Here is a 10638-nt window from a genome sequence, read left to right as displayed (position 1 = left end):
TCTAACTTGCCACTGCTAAACAGGTAACCGAAATTAATCTAACAAATATTTGCCAAAATTTGTCCCTGATCTCTCCGAACCCTTTCAGATGCCTTTGAAATGTTGTGAGCGCACCAGTCTCTGCCACTAAATATGGCAATTCATTCTGTACACACGGAAATGTCTGTGTTCAAAACAAGTGTCCCTCACATCCCCTTTAAATGTTACTATTCTCACAATAAACCAATATTATCTCGCTTTGAACTCATGTGCCTTGTGAAAAATTACTCCCTGACTCTTTTCTCTGTCCGCCTGCCTCATGTCTTTATAAAATTCTGTAAGGCCATTCCTCAGCCCTGAAGCTCCAAGGAAAACTGTCGAAGCCTATTCAGCTTCGTGCTGTTGTCCAAACAGTGCAAACCTTGCAAACCCTTTCAAATACTTTCTAAATTGCACCACGTTCTTTCCTGAATGCGCGATCTGTTAGTGCCTGAAGTGAAGCGACGCTGAAACACTAATAATGACAATTTTGGCGCTTGCCCCCTGTCGGGTAGTGTGGCCGAGTGGTCTCAGGTGCTGGATATTAAGCTCAAGTCTCTATTAAGTCGTGGGTTTGAATCCCAAAGCTACCAAGACGGCGGCGGGTCTACTGCAGGCAGTTGAACATAGCCGAACCTGTGCAGGTCCTTTCCGTTTTCGTTGTTGTGTTTGCAGCTGCTCAGGCCTCTGATCCAGACTGACTCTGAAAACAGTGTGAGCCCTTGCTGTCGGAGCCTCCTCAACCACTCTGCTTTCGGACATATGCGTGGCCAGTTTCTGTGTCTCAAATGGTCAGCGCATTTGGCTGAAAGTTTGGTGGTTCGAGCCCGGCCTTAGCACCGAGCCTCAATTATTTCAGTTCCAGCATTGAGACCAACCATGTACCTACACTGCAACCAGGAGAACTCACCCGAGCCCGCAGCTGGATGTGGCCCCAATCTCTCCAAGGCCCCGCTGCCAACAGAAAGCGGCTACTGCAGCTTCAATCAGCGGCTTCCTGCTCAGCCCTGGGACACAGCACATGGAAAATCCTTCCCCAGGAACGGCTCTTCCCGTGTGAAAGGGACAGCAATTCCTCTTTAAATTGGAAACGGCTTCAGAAGATTGTTCCTGTTCTTGGAACGTTTCATAAACAAAACTCCTGTCTCGCAAATAAGAAGTGGGAAAAGTTGTTGGCAGGAAGAATAGAGAATGTGAGGACTCTGTCTCGTCAGCAGATGGGATTCCTTACACTCCAAACAGAAATGATTGGGTTTCCTTGGTAATTTCCCAATTCATTTACCGTCTGCCAGAGTGACTGGGAATCACTCCGGCGACATAAAGATGAGGATAAAAATATGAAAATATTAATATTGAATCTTAAATCCAGAGACAAGTGCGAAATGGATAATAATGTTCTGAAGGAATAATAGCTGAGAAATGGAAAGTGTGAATGATGACATTTGTGATTGGGAGGAATGAACTGGATCCTTGCAAATTGCAATGCCAGGTGAAATATGCTCAGTATGAAATGACACACTCATCAATCATGAGCCAGGCCCAGCTACTTTAGTCGGTAGAGCATGAGATGCTTCATCTCAGGGCCGTAGGTTCAAGCCTCACGATGGGTCCTTTCACTCCTTTAAAGAAATCCAGCTCTCTGCTCCACTTGCAGGATTGCAACCCAGTGCAGGGGTTGTTTTTGACACGTCGATCCGACTGTGTTTGATCACATGTCGGTTTCTGAGTGAAATCTGTCTCCACTTTCCTGGAAGTGCCAGAGACAAGTTTATCAGTGCAGCCGAATATACGAGGAATGGTGTCCCTTTCAAAACGTCAGGTTCCACTCCAAACGTGCACCAAACAAAGTGCTCAGAGACACAGAACGCGAATGGCTACTTGTTGGGGGGGTCTGACAGTGACCGCTCAATGTCAAATGGTCCTGAACCAAAATGAAGTGATTCAGACCGTTCTGATGGAAACCGAAGGGACCTCTCCCTGAACGTTTCCCAATTCACACGGAAAATGATCTTGTGTGCTCATGGGGGTTCACGTAATGGACAGTTTATTGTCAGTAACAGGGGTGGGGGTGGGGCAGGATTGTGAGATTTCAGAGTGGGACAGAAGTGATCTGGGTGAACGGGTAAGTCAGACACCCCCAGAGCATGGGAGAGCTGATTGGTCCAGGATCACTCCCATCTTCTGTTTCAGAACCAACAAATGAAATTGCTGGAAAATCTCAGCAGGTCTGCTCGCATTTTGGAAAGGAAAAGAGTTTAGACTTCGGGACTAGTGACATTTCTTTTTGCATGTCCATCTCCCTCTGAATTGGAGCACTCTTCCTTTTTATTGACTATCGTCTGACTTCCAACTTTATACTCAGCTTCCCTTTTATTTTATTTTCCTCTCCAACCATTTTCCCAGTTTTTAAATTTGTATCATATCTGTCCCATCTCTCACTTTGCCCATTTATGACCGGAGAAGTTGGAAATGAACAATTAACTCTGTATCTAATTCCTTAGATACCAGATGCCCAGAGACCGGAAGGTATAGGATGACGGTGAGAGCTTTCAGCCCATAGTCTGCTCTGCCATTCGATCATGGCTAATACCGTTCTCAATCCCATTCTCCCGTCTTCTCCCTATAACACTTACTCCCCCTGAATTTAGGACCCAGTCTTTTTTTCCCAGAGTGGGTCTGCATCCGCCCCAAACCCCTCCACATCTTCTGGCGGCTGTTACACTGTGTCTCTGGGTGACCGAGCTGAGTTTCAGTCCCGCACGGAACACCCAATCTGTTCTGAACAACACAATCGCCGCTGGGGGACAGCTCGATCAGGTCTCTGGCCCCACTGTGTTTCTGCGGGGGAGCAGTTATCACCTTCACCTCCCATGGGAAGGATCGGTGCCTCAAATATCCGGCAGTAAGACCGATCGGCTTGTGTGTGAACATAGATGGAGGGAATTGCTTTCTGACCTGGGCAGTAAACCTTACTCTGTATGGCCCTGCCCATTCCTGCCGTTGTCGTGAAAGGGAATGCAAGTCCAATTAATTGCCGTGTACGATTTTATTCGATACACATTCTTCCTGGTTTGGAAGATACGTGGATGTTTCCAGCGCAGATCATCACTATTTTGAAGAATGCAGCCGGCGGGCCCTGATATTTTCTGGAGAGTAGAAGCATCAGTTTGTGCAGAAAGTGGCCTAGTTCAGAGCTGAGCAGAAATATTGTTGTTCCCGCTTTAAGGGCGACAGTTTCCCAGATGGTGATCGATGGGGCTTTATTGCAGCCTGATCAGCAAACCTTGTTTTGCATTTACTCGCCCATCACTGCTCTAGTGGTGAAAAGAAGCGTCATTCCAAATAACTGCTGCGTGAATTTCTTTTCAAATGTCACTGCGCTGTGGCCGTGAATATGTGGCGATGTGTACAGCACCGCTGGCCATCCTGTTTCAGAGCGCAGTTACGAACATTCCTCTGTCTCGGCGCTACAGGGAAAATTGCCCGCGCCTATTCAGCCTCGCCCTACATTCCAAACTCGGCAAACCTGGCAACCTGTTTGTCAGTATTTCCTGAGCATTTTCATGTGATATCCTTTATTTTTTTCAGTCATGCTAATAACCCTGGCCAACATTGGTCTATTCGGAACGGAAATGTCAGTGTTGGATGAAGATCAGTGGCTCGGTGGCTCGGTTGTGACCTCTTTGTTCCAATTGGGTCACACCCGAAACATCTCGAGTTCAAACCAGGCAGGAGCAACTTTAGAGTCATAGGTAGAGTCATAAAGATGTACAGCATGGAAACAGACCCTTTGGTCCCACCCGTCCATACCGACCAGATATTCCAACCCAAGCTCGTCCCACCTGCCGGCGCCCGGCCCATATCCCTCCAAACCCTTCCTATTCATATACCCATCCAAATGCCTCTTAAAAGTTGCAATTGTAGCAGCCTCCGCCATATCCTCTGGCAGCTCATTCCATACACGTACCACCCTCTGCATGAAAAAGTTGCCCCTTACGTCTCTTTTGTATCTTTCCCCTCTCACCCTAAACCTATGCCACTCTAGTTCTGGACTCCCCGACCCCAGGGAAAAGACTCTGTCCATCTTTGCCCCTTCTAATTTAGTAAACCTCTACAAGGTCACCCCTCAGCCTCCGACGTTCCAGGGAAAACAGCCCCAGCCTGTTCAGCTTCTCCCGATAGCTCAGATCCTACATCCCTGGCAACATCCTTATAAAATCTTTTCTGAACCATTTCAAGTTTCACAACATCTTTCTGATAGGAAGGAGACCAGAATTGCACGCAATATTCCAACAGTGGTCTAACCAATGTCCTGTACAGCCGCAACATGACCTCCCAACTCCTGTACTCAATACTCTGACCAATAAAAGAAAGCATACAAAACGCCTTCTTCACTATCCTATCTACCTGCGACTCCCCTTTCAAGGAGCTATGAACCTGCACTCCAAGGTCTCTTTGTTCAGCAACACTCCCTCGGACCTTACCATTAAGTATATAAGTCCTGCTAAGATTTGCTTTCCCAAAATGCAGCAACTCACATTTATCTGAATTAAACTCCATCTGTCTCTTCTCAGCCCATTGGCCCATCTGGTCCAGATCCTGTTATAATCTGAGGTCACCCTCTTTGCTGTCCACTACACATCCAATTTTGGTGTCATCTGCAAACTTACTAACTGTACCTCTTATGCTCACATCCAAATCAATTATGTAAATGACAAAAAGTAGAGGGCCCAGCACCGATCCTTGTGGCACTTCACTGGTCACAGGCCTCCAGTCTGAAAAACAACCCTCCACCACCACACTCTGTCTTCTATCTTTGAGCCAGTTCTGTATCCAAATGGCTAGTTCGCCCTGTATTCCATGAAATCTAACCTTGCTAATCAGTCTCCCATGGGGAACCTTGTCGAACGCCTTACTGAAGTCCATATAAATCACATTTACTGCTCTGCCCTCATCAATCTTCTTTGTTACTTCTCCATAAAAACTCAATCAAGTTTGTGAGACATGATTTCCCACGCTCAAAACCATGTTGACTATCCCAAATCAGTCCTTGCCTTTCCAAATACATGTACATCCTGTCCCTCAGGATTCTCTCCAACAACTTGCCCACCACCGAGGTCAGGCTCGCCGGTCTATAGTTCCCTGGCTTGTCTTTACCACCCTTCTTAAATAGTGGCACCACGTTTGCCAAACTCCAGTCTTCTGGCACCTCACCTGTGACTATCGATGATAAAAAATATCTCAGCAAGAGGCCCAGCAATCACTTCTCGAGCTTCCCACAGAGTTCTCGGGTACACCTGATCCGGTTCTTTGTTCCCTGGTGACAGGTGGGTTGGTGGGAATGGAGCGTTCCTGCTGGTTGTTCTCATCAGAAAACCTGGCTTTGAATTTAGCCCATATCTGCTGCCGTGGTGAAAAGGAATACCATTCCGATTAATTGCTGGGTCAAACTTTGTTCAGTTTCTCCCCTCGGATAAAGTGAGGACTGGAGATGATGAAACGCTCCTAAAACAAACGGCGGTTCTCCTGCTGCTCGGATGCTGCCTGACCGGATGTGCTTTTCCAGCACCACACTCTCAACTAAGTTTCTCTCCTCCCGGGTCGACGATATGCGTCGATTTGTAGATCTTCTCCCGCCGTCCATTTTAAGGGTACAGTTACCGGCACTGATCCTTTCTGCACCAAAACTATCGCATTTGCTTTACATGGGAAGGCAGCCTGGTTCAGTGACAAGGAAAGCTCTCATTTGCTCGGGTCACAGCGAACACTGGTTACCTGATGTAATCTCTGTCAAATGTATCCCAAAGTAGGCTCTGAAACGCCTCATTTAGACCCTAGCATTTCTAAACCTGCGTGAACCGAAACCCGAAAACCTCAGTCATGGTTTGGAGCAGTTCACATATTCGAGTTTCCAAGCAGAAGGCGTGGTTACCGCTCATTCAGTCAACAACAGGAAGGAAAAGATTTATGTACTCAGATGAACTGCTTGACTCCTGCTCTCATACAGTCACTAATATTACCGTGTGGTCTGAAACCTAAGCCATCTTGTGACTGAAATTGAGGAAATGACGGACAGGCTGCCGAATGACATTGTATCCATTTTGTTTTCCTGATCCCACAGAGTTGCAGGAAAGTATTAACAGGGAGGGAGACGAATGCAAGTCAAGTGCAGCCCTGGTGAAACACCTTCTGTCTGATTCAGTCATCGACAAGAGACGTGAGTGCGACTAAAGAGGGAGAGCTTTCCATTCCGAGAACAAAGAATAATCATGTACAGGGAGCACCTATTTGACATCTCAGATCACCTTTGACCTTCCCTGAATATGTGCAGAAACTGATTTTTGTCCGTCTCTAAGTAAGAACTGTTTGATTTACTAACAATAAGAGAGCCGTATCTCCTCGCTTCCCACACAGGTTTGTAACTCAGCTGGCAGCCAGCTGGCAGTTGCTCAGGGCCCTGCTGGAAAATGTACGGTTAAGGGCCAAGACAAGGAAAGTTGCAACTCTCACTGGTCCCGCGTTTGGAATAACCTCGCTCCGTGTATTGCCATTCTCAGATTTCAGTGCTAAATCAGTGTTTTTTTTTTCAGATGGAGGAGTTCCTTTCCTCAGCGCATACTGCAGAACTGGTGCAGTTGCTGTGAATACGCTGCAGGGTGTCATCAGCTCTTGGCTTCCTGCTTGTTGCCTGTGTGCGAGCGTGGCTGAGCAATCTGAGATGCTGCTTTCAGGTTCCACTTCTCAAGCAGGCTTGGGTTTGAATCCTTGTGCTGCCACTTGTGCTAACGGATTAGGCTGGTAACGTTTGGCAGGGATGAGCTGTGTTGAAATTGAACAGAATAAAACATAGTAATTTCTTCTAAACCACGCTGTGATGTGGCATAGCATAAAGCAACCAACGTGTCAGTGTCCGCGCTGTGTTCCCCAACTGCTGTGGGTATCACATTCGCCTCCAGCTCGAAAGAGCCCCATCCTAATCCAGGACCCAAGCTGGCTGCGCCAGGTTTTCATATTCCAGACAATTGGCGTTGTTCCCCGTTTTCTCTGGAAGTGAATGGCGATAGTTATTTCCCGGCTGTTGTGAAATCAGATTTTGCACTGAATCCGCTCGTCGCTTTTAGTGGCGAAAAGGAGGGCACTCACGGTGTGAAACTTGGTGACATTTCTCTCATTTCCTTCATTACTGTCCTGATGAGGAAGGCTCGTGATTGGCCCTCTCGATCCGATAGACACACCAGCCCACTGTCAGATTTTAGATTCCCTGGAGAGCTGATGAAGTCACACGATTTGTGAGGTATTTTCCGCAGCCAAACTATTTCGCTGAGAACTTGGGAATGGGTCAAGAGGAATAGTCATTGGCAGCCATAGTCCGGAAAACCTTTACCTGTTGCTGGATTGGAACCAACCACCTTCCAGAAAACTAGCCCAACGCGCGGGCGGAGTGATGAGTGCCCTGCATCCCTCCCAATAACATATTCTAACTACTGTTCGCCACTGAGCAGGTAAACACACCGTCTGATCCAACTCGTCCCTGCTGACCTGATATTCGTAATTCATCTCCCCCTATTTGCCAAAATTGTCCGTTATCCCTCTTCACCCGATCCAGATGCCTTTGAAATGTTGTGAGTGTACCAGACTCCACCGCTAAATCTGGCAATTCATTCCAAACACACAAAACTTCCCGTGTATAAAACAAGTGTCCCTCAGATCCCTTTTAAATTTTACCACTCTCACCTTTAACCTGTGCTCTTTCGTTTTGAACTTCCCTGCCTTGTGAATAAACTATTGTCTATTTACTCTATCCGTCTCCCTCATAATTATATAAATTTCTGAAAGGCCACCCCTCAGCCCTGAAGTTCCACGGAAAGTTATCGCAGCTTATTCAGCTTCACGCTACAGACCAAACCTGCAAAACTTGTAACATCTGCAGGAATATGATTGAACTTACGCCAAGTTCGTCATTGAATGCCCGTGGGCTAAAGTCCCTGAAGTGAGGAGATTCTCAAACACTAGTCATGAAAAACGTGGTTGTGGGGTTTTGTGGGGCAGCGTGGAAGGGTGGTCGAAGGCGCTGTCCCTAAACTGTAGTCTCGGTCCAGTCATTGGTTGGAGTCCCACCGTAACCAGAGCCACGGGTGAAGTAGGGTCACCGGGTTTTTATGAAAGACCTATGCAGAAAGTGATGTAGGGATTTGATCCCATAATCGCCGGTTTATTGACAGCAACTTCAACAAACTAAGCCACAGCGTGCCCAAACTCAGATTTTCAAATCCATGTGTGCATTTACTGAACTATTCGATCCCAGTATCTCGGGCACATTTTTTTCTCTTTTACAGTTGCTCGGTGAAAATTTAAGTCAACCTCCGCTTTTGCAGAAGAGTTCACAGCTGGATATTCTCTACTTTAAATGCACAGTAAGAGACAATCTCTTATTGCTTTTGTTTAAAACTCTTGCCTTCGCCTGTTTCAACTGACAGGATAACGAGGATGCAGTCATCCTCTCAGGGCCCATCAACCGCGTTAATATGCCCAGAGAGAACCTCACTCCAAGAGGAATGGGCTCATTGTGGAGAATTCCCAAGGAGTGATGTGTGAGTCAGTGTGAACAGTGGGCAGTAAATACTGACACCGACACTGAGCCTTGCACCACCAGCTCCTCACTCACTTGCTGTCTCATTCCTCCCAGACATCATTGACTTTCACTTTTTCCCCTCCCCGTTCCACCTCTCAACTTATTCCCAACCGCTTGCAGGTGTTCCCTTAGAAACTGCAGCTTTTAGAGCTGGGATACAGTCATTACTCAATGGGATAGCACGCACCGCCCATCCCTAATTACCCCAGAGATAGAGATGGTGAGTCACTCTGCAGGGTTTCTCTTCGGAGAGTCGGTGTGGACTGGTTGGACCGAAGGGTCTATTTCCACACCGTAAATTATCTGAGCTAATCTAACCCTGGATGTCCTCAGTGCGGAGGTACAGCCATGATGCAATGAGGGATGAGGGAAGGATTTAGACTCAGCGACATTGAAGGACCAGCGAGGTATTTTCAACTCGGAAAGGCGAGCTACTTGGAGAAGAATTTCCGGTGATTGTTTTCGCGTGTATCTGCTGCTATTGTCCTTCTGGATAGATGCAAACAATCACTGGGTTGTTCTGGCAGGATTCGGGTGTGTGTTCTATGTGTAACCAGGAATTAGTTTTCATTTAGATAATTCACAAGAAGACAATTACATCTTCATTTCCTGACTGGGAATTAAATCCAGGTCTGGGCGATACAAACTCAGATTCCTGAGCAGGGATCTCCATTGATACTGACAGTAGGCCTTTGGGATCTGACCTGCACAACTCTGCTGCCTGATCTTCACGTCATCATCGTCTGCATCAGCAGTAACTCTCTCTCCAAGTTTCCAAACAGTTCATATTCTCGCCCTGGGTTTCAATGTGAAGAAGGCCAAGCTGTAATAATCTGATGTTGTTCAGCAGATATACTGCAGGAAGGGAAGGAAGGGTTGATGCTGACAGGAGCTCAGTTTGAGCTGCGCTGATAAGTCGACAGCAACAAAGGCGTCGTTCAACTCGTCTCATTCCAGGTGCTGGGCTCGAAATGCCCAGAGGTTTCTCGCTGAATTTGTTCAGGGTCTGGACTGTAAAAGACTCCATATCCGAAAGTACAGTGAAAGGTAATGTTTCACATAGTGGGGCCTTCCAAGTGAAGCAGTGACGGTGATTATATTTGCTGATTTTTCACCTTGTGAATGCTGTTTCCACGATGTGGATGTTTCCATTACATGGAGACAAACTGTCGCAGCCATTCCTGGTCTTTGGGCTAGTGACGGAATGGGTAACGGGTCTGCCCTCGGGTTAGGGGATTGGAGGTTCCAATTTCACATCAGGAGGATGCAGCGCGCTGGTTCATTCCCGTGACCTGGTGTCTGTCAGGGACGGAAGGGGTTGGGTTTTCGGATTTACATTTGTGTCTTTCATCCACTTTAAACTCCAGCTCACAGCAACGTCGCTCATTGTCTGTAGAACTGGCTTGAGATGCACCAAAAGCTGCAGCAACTTGTGTGTGGGAGCGGAGAGCGGAAGTGAAGCACAAGGGGCAGGTCTAATCCTGAGACCTCTGCCACTCTCGGGGTATGTGTCTGTGTCTCTCCCTCTGTGGGAGTAAACGAGGTTGGTTCCTCATGGGGGTTATAACACAGTGAGACAATGTCAAACTTCAGGCCCATTTTTGTATCATTTAAGATCAAAGCGAGAATCTCATTGCCATTTGCACTGGGACCATCAGAACACATAAGGGTATGGTCCAAAACTGGAAATTGGGAATAGAATAGATGAATGTCTTTGAACCGCACTGTACCATGGGCCGAATGGACTGTTCCACTCTGCAAAACTTGAAGACCAGTCAAAACCAAGCTGCAGTGAAACTGATCAGAAATGTGAAGGTAAAAGCCATTTCATTGAGCATCATTACAAGAGCGACTGTCTTCGCCCCATGTAATCTCATAGTTCGGATTTGGAGCTCTCACCACCGCAGCATTTTTTCTATTCCCGGTCAGGGAATGAATGTTTTGTTATGCAAATATATCGTGGCACCAGTATTTCTGACCGCTTTTCC

This window comes from Chiloscyllium plagiosum, unplaced genomic scaffold (genome assembly GCF_037043375.1).
Source record: "Chiloscyllium plagiosum isolate Xiang-an unplaced genomic scaffold, Cpla_swu_hap1 HiC_scaffold_43, whole genome shotgun sequence".
NCBI classification, from domain to species: Eukaryota; Metazoa; Chordata; class Chondrichthyes; order Orectolobiformes; family Hemiscylliidae; genus Chiloscyllium; species Chiloscyllium plagiosum.
This window is presented reverse-complemented; position numbering follows the sequence as displayed.